We start from the raw sequence: 13,732 nt of genomic DNA on the forward strand, positions 1-13,732 counted from the left end.
TCCTTGTGCAAGAGAACGAAGCATCTTGTCATTTGATGAGGGAGTGGGATAAGTGACCTAAGGTACTTGTTGTTGGTTTTGCTGGGGTCCTTCTGATTGTCTTAAGTGAGGAGCTCTTTAAGGTTGGTTCTGATTCTGCTGTCTGTTGTTGTTATTCCATCTCTGGTTTTCTTGGTTGTCTCTGCTTCCTCTGTTATAGTTGTTCCTCTAGCCATGGTTGGAATTATCTCTCCAACTTTGGTTGGAGTTATCCTGCCATCCTTGGTTATAGTTCCCACCTTGGTTGTAGTTGCTGCCTTGTTGATTGTATCCTTGATTTGGGCGGTCATAGAAGTTATGAGTGGCTGCCACAGTATTGTCTTCTTGTTGAAGCTACGGGCATTCATCAGTATAATGACTATAATCAGCACATATGCCACATACTCTTTAGGGGACTAACTGTTGGCTTTGTTGTGGTGGGGAAGGCTGAGCTTGTTGTTGTTGATTCAACTGTAATTGCCACAGTAGGTTGGTCATTTCACATATACTCTGTGTAAGAGCAGTAGTCTCAGTACTAGAGAAAACTTCTGCAACAACTTTTGAGTGGCTATTCCTGTGCCTGTGATTCCTGGTGGACACAGCTAAGTCGCTAATTAGTTGCCATGCTTCATCTGCGGTCTTGTACTTTTTCAGAGAACCATTACTAGCACCATCTAGTGTAGTCTTATCCTGAGGCTTCATGCCTTGAGTGAAATAGCTGATCAACACTAGCCTGTCAATCATGTGATGAGGGAATGCATCTAGAAGGTTCTTAAAACGCTCCCAGTACTCATAGAGAGTTTCTGATTCACCTTGAACAATGCATGAGATCTCTTTCCTTAGTCTGTCTGTAACTTCAACTGGAAAGTATTTTTTCAAAAATTCTCTTCTGAGCGTATCCCAGTTGGTAACAGTCACTTCAGCTTGGGAGTAGTACCACTCCCTTGCCTTTCCCTCAAGAGAAAACGGGAAGGCAGTTAACAGAATAGAAGTTTCATTCGCACCCTGACGCCTAACAGTAGAACAGGCTATCTGAAAATCCTTGAGGTGCTTGATGGGCTCCTGAGCAGGTAAGCCATGAAACTTGGGCATCAAGTTGATTAGTGCAGTTATCAGTTCAAAATCTGCAGCCAGAGTTGGATGATGCACTTGATACGGCTGCATTGTAAAATCTGGGGCTCCAGCTTCCTGGATAGTAATCCTCCTAGGTGCTGTCATTCTATCTGCACGTGAATCAACTGAATCAGTAGTAAAGGAGCTTGTTGTGCTCTCAGATGGCAGTTCAGATTCGCCCTCAGATGAGACTGGTGAATCGATAACAATTACTTCACCACCCTCAGAGGCTAACCGACGTCGAGCTCGCCTAATAAGTGAAATAGTTCTTTCAATTTCAGGATCAAATGCGGTTAAGCTCAGATCAGGTAGTGAACGCATCATTCAATGAAAGAAACATATAGCTCAAGGTAATAAAATAAAAATAAAATATGCAAATAAAAATAAAAATCTGTACACGAATTAATAATTTAGCACACAATTGCAACTTCCCAGCAACGGCGCCAAAAACTGGTGCGTGGTAGAAAAGTTAGGCCAATTAAGAGATTATAATATAATAGAACAGCGTTGCGAGTATAGCTCTTAACCAGCTAAAATCTGCCTCACCAATTTAGAAGAGTGTCACAAAAATTTAGAATAGAAAAATACTGGGAATATGAGTCCCAGGTCGTCTCCCAACGAGTTGTAAGAAAGGATGCTATTTTATTAATTAGGAATTTCCAAGAGAGTTTTAGTTTGGTTGGTAAGCAATTAAATAATTGTAAATTAAAGTGATAAAAACTAAGAATGATTATTAATATTCTAGATAAAAGGCCTTGACTGGGGAAATGATTAATTGGAAGTTCTATCCTTGTTGGGGTCTCTTAAGTGTAGTATTAAAAAGGTTGTTGTTTTTACTTAGTTAACCCTTACTAAATAAAGGAAAGTCAAGTGATTGAGCTAATTCTTATTCGCAAATCCTAGTCCTCTCCCTTGGGAAGGTCTAGCGTTAGTAAATACAGAACTAGCCAACAACGTCCAGTTTAACCATCACTTAAGCCTTCCAACTCAAGTGTCTCCTTTTAATCAACCCCCATGTCAAGTATGGAGTCTACTCCATTGACATGAATGTAACGATCATAAAAATATAAGAAGAAGACATGATAATTTAAATAAAATAGGGATTCAAAATTAATTAAAAATAAAAGTAATCCTTTGTATTAACAATTCATGAAAATAATCCACGTACTACTTTAAACAGGAATTAAGAATATGGAATAAATAAAAGAGTAAGTAAAGAAACAAACTAGAATAGTATCTTCAACGGAGGTAATGACTCTTCAATATCCAAAAGCATAAGCAATAAACTGGGAATGTAAAGAGAACCTAGAGGAAGAGCAATCCTCTCTAAATTCAGATCTAAAAACATAAAACTATCCTAATGAGAATGTATCAATGTATCTAAAGTTGTGTAAAAAAAAGTGGAAAAAGGGTGTGTTGAGTCTCTGCATATTCTCTGGCTTTATTCTGTGTTTTTTGGCCGAAAACTAGGTCAAAATGCGGCCCGAAATCACCCCCAGTATTTTCTGTTAATTCTGCAGATCGCGCAGGTCACGCGTACACGTCAGTCACGCGTGCGCATCATTCAGCAATTTTCCTTGTCACGCGTACACGTCGTCCACGCGTGCGAATCATTCGTGCAGATTCCAATCCGCACGTACGCGTCAGGCCCGCGCACGCGTCGCTGTAATTTTCTCCATTTTGCACGCTCGCATGAGCCATGCGCACGCATTGGTGTTTGCTAGTCATCTCCTTAGTTTCTTGTGTTCCTTCCATTTTTGCAAGCTTCCTCTTCATTCTCTAAGCCATTCCTGCCCTATAAAGCCTGAAACACTTAACACACGGATCACGGCATCGAATGGTATAAAGTAGAATTAAAATATACTAATTAAAGATCTCTAGGAAGCAAGTTTTCAACCATAAAACAATATTAGGATGGAAAATGTAAAATCATGCAATTAGTATGAATAAGTGGGTGAAGACTTGATGAAACCACTCAATTAAACACAAGATAAACCATAAAATAGTGGTTTATCAGGGCCTCCTCCTTCAATGGTGGGTGGTGAATGCCCAACACCAAACTTAGGTTTGATGTCAGGGGCTCTGTATGGCTTTCCACCAAGTGCGAAGGCTTGAGCACTAAGCTCTATGATAACGAAAGAAATTAACTTCTTCGTTAATAACTACCGGCAAGTGCACCGGGTCTTATCAAGTAATAAAACTTACAAGAGTGAGGTCGATCCCATGAGGATTAATGGATTAAGCAAGCAATAGTTGATTAATTATTCTAGTTAGACAAACATCAAGGAGATATAATCAACAAGAAATGTAAATAACATAAAATTAAATGAAAGCAATAAAGTGCAAGGAAAGTAAATGACAAAAAATTAAAGTGGTGAAAATTAAAGTACAAGAATGTAAATTGCAAGGAATGGAAAGTACAAGAAAGTAAAGTGCAAGAAAGTAAATAATTAGAAAGTAAATCCAATTGAAGCATTTCTACAAACACTTGGGATCAAGATATATTGCATTCTTATCATTAATAGATTTCATCTCCTCTTTAATTATGCAACTCATTTACCTCTTGGCAATCATGAGTGATTGAATCCCAATGTCTTGGCAATTCAATCTCCCCAATCTTGATCAATAGCCAATTCCTTGGTCTAATTGCTCATGAGAAGAGATAAAGAATGGTCCCTAATTATACCACACACTTTCCTAGACCCAAATAATGGATAGATTAAATGTCACAATATCCCATCCATACCCAAATCTACTCAAGTGTGAGAAGGATTTTCAAGCATCATTCTATGATTTCTTTCCCAAGGTTCACATAGAATTCATGTATATTCAATCTATTTCCCAAGATAATTGAATGCTTAAATGAAGAACGAAAATCCTTCAAGTAAATCAAAGAGAGATGAAGAGAAGAAGAAGAAGAAGAATAAAAGCAAATTAATCCATCAAATAGCAATAGAGCTCTCTTTCCCAATGTTGGAAATTAGAAGCTCATAACTAAATATTTACAAAAGTGTATATGAAAGAAATGGAAGAAGAGAAGAGAATGAGAGTAAAAGGAGAGTGGAGTCACCTCCACCCCTCCATGGTGTGTGTAGAATGATGAATCTAAGGTCTTATTTATAAGCTACCTAAATTACAAATTCAATTGAAATTATAATTAAATGCAAATTTCCTAATTACTTCTAGATGACTCTTGTGGCCTTGATTGATTGTTAATTGTGGCTTGACCTGGGATTGTGAACTTTTAATTCTCTTCATAGAGGCTTGAAACATTGAAGAATAAATGAAGGAATTGGAGTATTAGAAGTGGCCCAATCTGGAGTGTTATTGAAGTGGCACTTTGGTGACAATTTGGGCTTTGGCAATCTTGCAACATTGAAAGATGGGTCATTCTTGGATCCAAAATGCTTGTCTACCATAGACTATTATATATCATTGGAAAGCCCTAGATCTCCGCTTTCTAATGCTGCTGAAAGCATGTCATTTGGACTTTTCTGGCCCAAGTTATGATATTTTGAAGGTGAAGAGGTCAGTTTGGCATGTTTGCTGGAAATTTGGCCCGGCGTGCCACGCCCAGACACGCCTAGCCGCACGCCGGGTATGTAGTGCTGAAAGAATTACGATTTGCACCCTCAAATCTAGTGTCCAATATAGAGTGTTATATATGGTTGGAAAGCTCCGGAAGTCTACTTTCCAATGACACTGAGAGAACCTCTTTTGGAGCTTTGTAGTGCGACTTATTTTTGTTGGAGTGTGAAGAGGTCAGGGTTGCAAATCCTCTTTGCTTCTCTTTGAGTTTGTTTCTAACTCTTTTGCCACCTTGGGAGTGTGCTTCCTCTTTTAGTGCTTTTATTGCTTATTTTTCTATCATTTCCTTCAAAATTCATTAACTCAAGCAATCAAAGCAATATTCAATTTAATCATCAAAACACTCCCATAATTAAGCATTATGAATTGATTTTTTATATGAAAAAGCATAGAAAAACATAACATGATGCGCACGCATCACAACACTAAACTTAAAATTTGCTTGTCCTCAAGCAAATAAAGAATCATACAATACAATTTGACAATCCAAGGTGAGAAGAATAGCAATTTAATTTTCATGGTAGGCTAGTTTACTATGTATGCAACAATCACAAAAGAAATTCAAATGATTGATATTTCTATCTAGCTCACTTTATGAAATCTTTTCTTTATATTCCTTCCTTGAATCAAGCTTCTCATCTTTTTCTTAGCTTAGCTTCTTGGGTGCTTTTCATCATTAGTTAAAAACTTCGACTCTAAATGCTTTGTTTTCAAGTATTACCACTTGATACATAAGCACCATAAGCATTTAATTAGAGGACTCTTTAAGCTCATTTGTTTCTTTTCTTTACTTTTCTTCTAATCATTGGTGCTTAGAGCCTTGATCTTTGAGGGAGTGCTTCGCACTTGAGCCTAACCTTGACTCATAAGTGTTTTGTTTTCAAGATTTTTGCTTGATACATAAACACCACAAGTACTTGACAAATGAATTATCATTGGTACTTAGAGCCTTCAACTTTCTCATTTTCCCTTTTTCTTTCTTAATCTTTTAATTGATTTGCTTAATCAAGGTTTTCAATATTTCAAAAATTTCATAAAATGTTCTAGATGAAAACTTCAATTAAACAAATTCAAAGGCAATTGAGCAACAATAGTCATGCTAACCTTCCAATACTTATATGCTCATGCTAGGTTCTTCTTTAATTACCTTATTTGTTTATGATCATTATACTTAATTACTTTGACTCACAAAATTCAAGATGGTAGTTATAATGTCATGGCAACATGTTACAATTCAAATATCAAGCTATGCTTATTCACAAGAGCACACATGCATATAAAAAATGGAGGACAATTATGCAATTAAAAGTATAGAAAATAAATAAGAGAAAGATACTTAACCACCTTGTAGATCTTCATCTTTGTTGATGTCATTTTCCCCCTATTCCTTCCTCCCCACACTAAACTTAGAATGATTACTTGTCTTCAAGTAACAAATAAAATAGTGGTGATGGAATCTAAGATTAATCATGAATGTCTTCAAGAAGAGATGTGAGTGATGCATGTGTTTAAGCAAGCAAAATTAAAGATAACAATCAAGGTACAAAGAAAAGAGACAATGTGATTGCATTAATAAGTGAGTTGTGCATGGTATTATGCATGAAAGGTAAATGGCAACACCAAACTTAGTGTGACACTTTTATTTTAGAATGATGCAAGTACCCACTAAAGATTGAAGATCAAATTGTTGCATGCAACACCAAACTTAGAATGCAATCATATGCCAAATTATTGAAAGAAAACTAAGCAAAGAAAGAAAATGTTACCAATGGTTGGGTTGCCTCCCAACAAGCGCTCGTTTAATGTCATTAGCTTGACATGTGGTTCTTAATTTTCTTTATCTTCTTCCAATTGATTAATAGAAATGGCCTCAATGGAGAAAAAGAGAAAATTAATGCCTTGTGATTTGATTGTCTCCTAACAAGCTTTCTTTTATTGTTATTAGCTTGATTCCTCTTGCTTGTTGGGTGGGGTTTGGATTGCATTTTGTTGACCTTCTCTTTTTTATGGATGTGGTCTTTTGCTTTTTGTTGAGCTTCTCTTTTTCATGGATGTTGACTTTTATTTTTTGGTCACAATCCTTCTTTGAGTGTTCTCCTTGATTTTCTTCACTTCCTTGATTTTAAGACTTAGGTGTTGTGTGATGGTTGGAGTGTCCTCTTCATCAAGAACCTCTTGGATTGATGATCCAATTAAATCATCCTCCATACAACTCTCTACTTCATTGGAGTGTGGACTCCCTTGGTTGTTTTCCTCCCTTTCTTTTGTAAGGTCTTGCATTGCTTTCTTTGGGAGTGAGTTTGCATGTTCCTTTGTCACCCTAAGTAGCCTTTGTAGATATAGAGCCCTAGGCTTATATACTCTCACAACCTCCTCCTTCTTCATTGGAATCTCACTTGGTATGAGTGCCTCTTTTTCTTGTTTTTCTAATTCCTCTCTTGCACTTATCATTTGATCTAAATGCATTCTAATGTTCTTGAGAGAGATTTCTTGTTCTTTAAAAGAATTCCTTACCTCCTCCATAAAGCTTTCTATACCCTTCATTTGCTTCTCTCCAAAGATTTCCATATTCTCTTTAAAGCTTTCAAGGAGGGTTTCAATCTTGGAGAATCTTTGGGTGTCTAAGGGAGGTTGTGTAGGTTGTGGTGATTGGCTTGGGTTTTGGAATGAATTTTGTGAGTGGTAAAATGAATTTTGTGGATTTTGAAGTGAGTTTTGTGTATAGTGAAATGAATTTTGTGGTTGATAAATTGAATTGTATGGATTTTTGAAGGAATTTTGTGTTGAGGGAAACTCAAGTGGTAAAGAGTTTTGATATAAAAAATTTGGAGGTGAGGTTGGACAATTTTGCTTAAATGCATCTAGGGATGATGGCTCTTGATGGATGGGATAGGAAACATTGAATTCTCTTTGGTTTTGGGCTTCCCACTCACAATTTGGATAGTTGTCCCATTCATAGGAGTATGAATCATTTTGTGTTCTTGGGAAGTATCCCATTTGATTTGATTGCTCAAACTCCATCATTCCTTGATCTTGATATCCCCAATCACAATTAGTATAGTAACTTGAATCATTTTGTGGTGGTGGGAAATACCCCATGTAACTTGCTTGATCATTGTGTGACCTTGGGGCATATCCTATTTGGGTTGATTGCTCATGATCCATCGTTTCTTGTTGATATTCCCATCCACCATGAGGATAATGACATGAATCATTTTGTGGTGGTGGGCAATATCTCATGTAATATGATTGATCAACATGTGAGGTAAACTCCATTTTAATTGAAAAATGTTGCATCAAACACAACCACCAAGAAAAATTGAAATTTCTTGTGTCACAACTAAAGAATTCTTAGTGAGGCAATAACACAAACACTTAGCTTGAAATAAGAAAAGAGAAATAAAAAAAACAAGTAAATGACAAAAATGAAAAAAAAATGCCTAATCTAGATAATTAATCAACCGGTAGTTTGTTAATCACAATTAATCCCCGGCAACGGCGCCATAAACTTGATGACAAAAAAGATTAATCTTCCGTAATAACTACCGGCAAGTGCACCGGGTCATATTAAGTAATAAAACTCACAAGAGTGAGGTCGATCCCACAAGGATTAATGGATTAAGCAGGAAATAGTTGATTAATTATTTTAGTTAGGCAAACATTAAGGAGAGTTAATCAACAAGAAATGTAAATAACATAAAATTAAATGAAAACAATAAAGTGCAAGGAAAGTAAATGACAAGAAATTAAAGTGCTGAAAATTAAAGTACAAGAATGTAAATTGCAAGGAATGGAAAGTACAAGAAAGTAAAGTGTAAGAAAGTAAATAACTAGAAAGTAAAACCAAGTGAAGCATTTCTACAAACACATAGAAGGCATAAATGGGCAAAAGTAAATAAAGCCATAAATGTGCATAAGTAAATGACAAGTATTAAAGACAAGAAGTAAATAACAAGAATTAAGAATGAAATTAATATTGGGATCAAGAGATATTGCATTCTTAGGATCAATAGTTTTCATCTCCTCTTCAATCATGCAACTCATTGACCTCTTGGCAATTCAATCTTCCCAATCTTTATCAATAGCCAATTTCTTGGTCTAATTGCTCATGAGAAGAGATGAAGAATGGTCACTAATTATACCACACACTTTCCTCGACCCAAATAATGGATAGATTAAATGTCACAATATCCCATCCATACCCAAATCTACTCAAGTGTGAGAAGAATTTTCAAGCATCATTCTATGATTCCTTTCCCAAGGTTCACATAGAATTCATGTATATTTATTCTCTTTCCCAAGATAATTGAATGCTTAAATGAAGAACGAAAATCCTTCAAGTAAATCAAAGAGAGATGAAGAGAAGAAAAAGAAGAATAAAAACAAATTAATCCATCAAATAGCAATAGAGCTCTCTTTCCTAATGTTGGAAATTAGAAGCTCATAACTAAATATTTATAAAAGTGTATATGAAAGAAATGGAAGAAGAGAAGAGAATGAGAGTGAAAGGGGAGTGGAGTCACCTCCACCTCTCCATGGTGTGTGTAGAATGATGAATCTAAGGTCCTATTTTTAAGCTACCTAAATTACAAATTCAAATGAAATTACAATCAAATGCAAATTTCCTAATTACTTCTAGATGATTCTTGTGGCCTTGATTGATTGTTAATTGTGGCTTGACTTGGGCTTGTGAACTTTTAATTCTCTTCATAGACGCTTGAAATATTGAAGAATAAATGAAGGAATTGGAGTATTAGAAGTGGCCCAATCTGGAGTGTTATTGAAGTGGCACTTTGGTGACAATTTGGGCTTTGGCAATCTTGGAACGTTGAAAGATGGGTCATTCGTGGATCCAAAATGCTTGTCCACTATATACTATTATATATCATTGGAAAGCCCTAGATCTCAACTCTCTAGCGCCACTAAAAGCATGTCATTTGGACTTCTCTAGCCAAAGTTATGATCTTTTGAAGGTGAAGAGGTCAGTTTGGCATGTTTGCTGGAAATTTGACCCGGCGTGCCACACCCAGACACGCCTATCCGCACGCCGAGTATGTAGCGCTGAAAGAATTGCGATTTACACCCTCAAATCTAGTGTCCAATATAGAGTATTATATATGGTTGGAAAGCTCTGAAAGTCTACTTTCCAATGGCATTGAGGGAACCTCTCTTGAAACTTTGTAGCTTGACTTATTCTTGCTGGAGTGTGAAGAGGTCAGGGTTACAAATCCTCTTTACTTCTCTTTGAGTTTGTTTCTAACTCTTTTGCCACCTTTGGAGTGTGCTTCCTCATTTAGTGCTTTTATTGCTTCTTTTTCTATCATTTCCTACAAAATTCATTAACTCTTGCAATCAAAGCAATATTCAATTTAATCATCAAAACACTCCCATAATTAAGCATTATGAATTGATTTTTTGTATGAAAAAGCATAAAAAAAACACAACATGATGCACACGCATCACTCTGCATGCTAGTACCTCCTTTGTCTGAGAGAGATTGAGGTTTGGAAATCTTAAACAGTATGTGATCTTCCCAAAACCTTAGAACTAACTTTCCTCTCTCAACATTAATCAAGGCTCTCCCAGTAGCTAGGAATGGCCTTCCTAGGATGATGGAGTCATCCTTTTCCTCTTCAGTATCAAGTATCAGAAATCCGTAGGGAGGTAAAAGTTTTCAACCTTTACAAGGACGTTATCCACCACTCCATATGCCCACTTCAGGGACTTGTCTGTCATCTCCAATGAGAACCTTGTGGACTGCGCATCTTGGATCCCCAACTTCTTCATTACAGAGAGAGGCATCAGATTTATGCTTGATCCAAGGTCGCATAGTGCCTTCTAAAATGTGATGGTCCCTATAGTGTAGGGAATCAAGAAGCTTCCGAGATCTGGTAATTTCTGAGGTAGCTTCTTTTGTACTAGTGCATTGCACTCCTTGGTCAGCACCACAGTTTTGTTTCCCTTCAAGGTCTTCTAATCAGAGACTACACTTTTCAAACAGGCCATATAGGGAGGCTTCTTTTCCAACACCTCAGTAAAAGGAATACTGATTTGTAACTTCTTAAAGACTATGAAGAATTGAGCAAGTTGCTCATCCTTGGTCTCCTCTTGCACGTTTGATGCCAGGGCATTTTGGCCAGTTTCACTGACCTTTTCTTTACTGTTTTTAGGGTAGTTTCATGCATTTCCTTAGGAAATAAGCTAGATTTGGATAGATATTCACTTACATCTTGATTCAAGCATACATTGTGCACTTTACATGATTTCATGAGGATTTTGCACGAATTTAAGGACAAACTTGGATGTTGCATTTCCCATGACTTGGACTAGAACTTTGATGCACGTTATTGCTTGATTTCAGGACAAAGGAAGCAAAGAAGAACCACATTAGTGGCTACGTTAGTTACACTAACGTTAACACTAACGTGGAATGGGAGTAACTTACAAAGTTAATGAGAAAAGTGATTGCCAATAACGCTCTCGAAGCCATCATTGCCCACGTTAAGAGTCACGTTAACTAAGTTAACGTGAACTCTAATGTGGAAGTAAAGAAATGGAGCCAACGTTAGTGTCACTTAACATTATCACTAACGTTGGACCAAGATCATGAGTGGCCACGTTAGAGTCTACGTTAACTTAGTTAACGTGGCCTCTAATGTTAAGAAGAAAGGGGGGGGGGGAGCCAACGTTAGTAACACTCAACATTGTCACTAACGTTGGCCAAAGCACATTAAGCCACGTTAACTCCCACGTTAACCTAGTTAACGTGGAAGCTAACGTGAAGGAACAAAGTGGTCGACAACGTTAGTGACACCCAACATTGTCACTAACGTTGGAAGAACACAAGCCCCCAATGAGCCACGTTGACTCCCACGTTAACCTAGTTAACGTGGAAGCTAATGTGAAGAAAGAAGGTGATCGCCAACGTTAGTGACACCCAACATTGTCACTAACGTTGGAAGGAGCCACACATGCCACCATGAGCCACGTTAACTCCCACGTTAACTTAGTTAACGTGGAAGCTAATGTGGATAAGGGAAAGATGAGCCAACGTTAGTGACACTCAACTTTGTCACTAACGTTGGAGATGGCTAGCAAGGCCACCTTAGAAGCCACGTTAACCTAGTTAACGTGGACTCTAACGTGGAAAATAGGGGCAATTTGGAACGTTAGTGACAATGGTAAGTGTCACTAACGTTCTCGAAGGATGGCAAGCCTACGTTAAAAGAGCCACGTTATCTAAGTTAACGTGGACTCTAACGTAGGGAAGGGGGAGGCTTCTCAACATTATTGGGAAAGTTGAGTCCCAATAACGTGTGTGAAGGACATAGTAGAAACGTTAGTGGCAACGTTTGTGCCACTAACGTTGAGGTTAACATGGCTTTTAACTTTGGTAAGGAACGTTAGTGAAAAAGGTGATTGTCACTAACGTTCTCGAACCCATATTTTCACTGAACGTTAACACCACTAACTTCCTGAGCCAAAGCCCCTGTCCACTTCATACTTTCTCTCTGCAAGTAAAAGCTAAGCCCAATGAAGAAGAGAACTGCTTCAAACTCAAGATCCAAAGGCCCAAGACTTGAAGAATCAACTAGAAGAATAGAAGAGTAGTATATATAGGAGTAGCTTTGAAATGTTTTGGAGAGTTGGAAATTATAGGGAGACCCTTAGCATAGGAACTACTCTCTGTATTTACTTTCTCTGCACTTCTAAGTTTTCATCATGTATTCTCCATCTTTGTTTTCATTTACCAGAGTTATGAACAACTAAACCCCTGTCATTGGGTTAGGGAGCTCTGTTGTAATTTGATGGATCAATACTAGTTTTCATTATTCTTCATCTATCTTTTCTCTTGATTTTACTTGAAAGCTTTCGATCTTCATCCAATTGAGTAGTTATCTTGAAAAAGAAGCTATTCATACTTGGATCTCTTCTGAACCTTGAAAGAGGAATGAAGAGATCAAGCTAGAAATGCTTTCTCATGCTGGACCAAATTGGGTTTGGATGGATATGTGACTATAATCCTCTCAACACTTGGTTTGGGAAATGCATGTGGTATAATCAGTGACCATACTTCATCTCTTCTCATGAGCAATTGACCAAGAAATTGTAATTCAATCACTTAAGATTGCCAAGGAGATCAATGAGTGCATTGATTGAGGAAGAGATGAAAATGAAATTGATCCAGAGAATGCAACATCTCCTAAGCCCAATGAACTCCCCATTTCTGATCTTACCCATTCTCTTTAATTTCTGTTATTTACTTTAATGAGCAATTCCCCCATTCCCATTTACAATTCTGCAATTTACCTTCAGTCATTTACTTTCAGATCTATAATTCTAGCATTTATTTTCCTGTCAATTACCTTCCCGCCATTTTATTTTCTGCAATTCTCAACTCAAATTCTGGATTCGCTCAACTAGAACAGTCCTCTAATTAAAGTTGCTTGATCAATCAATCCTTGTGGGATTCGACCTCACTCTATTGTGAGTTTTTACTTGACGACAAATTCGGTACACTTGCCGAAGGAAATTTGTTGTAAGACAAGTTTTCCGTGCATCATGTTTATGGCGCCGTTGCCGGGTATTGATTGTGCATCAACAATGATTAGATTGGAGGATAACTAGATTGAGCATTTTATTTTTGTTTGATTTAAATTTCTATTTTAGTCATTTACTTTCTGTTTTAGATAACTTCTTCCCTTCCCCCTTACTTTTTCTTTGTTATTTACTATTCATCTCACTAACCCACTAACTGTTTGATATATTGCATCACTCACACTAACAATAATTCTGACAGATATACTTTCTGCACCTATTCTCTTTGCTTGTACTTGTTGGTTGTATGACAGGGAGAAGAAGCGGAGCTTCAACTTCCTTTGATTCTGAACCTGAGAGAACCTTCCTTAGACTAAGGAGGGAGGCAAGAGAAAAACGTGTAGTTGGTGCTGAAGAAGAGGAAGAACACTTTGAGGAATACTTTGAACCAAACATGGAAGAAAACATGGAAAAC

At 37.2% G+C, this 13,732-nt stretch overlaps 1 non-coding gene across 1 annotated transcript; it reads left to right on the forward strand.

Annotated features, from left to right (window-relative positions):
• The first annotated feature begins 756 nt into the window (after positions 1-756).
• Positions 757-864, forward strand: LOC112724794 (small nucleolar RNA R71). Its single transcript, XR_003163939.1, has one exon. It is a non-coding gene; the product is annotated as a small nucleolar RNA R71 (small nucleolar RNA).
• Positions 865-13,732: the final 12,868 nt, after the last annotated feature.

This window comes from Arachis hypogaea, chromosome 11 (genome assembly GCF_003086295.3).
Source record: "Arachis hypogaea cultivar Tifrunner chromosome 11, arahy.Tifrunner.gnm2.J5K5, whole genome shotgun sequence".
Taxonomy (NCBI): Eukaryota; Viridiplantae; Streptophyta; class Magnoliopsida; order Fabales; family Fabaceae; genus Arachis; species Arachis hypogaea.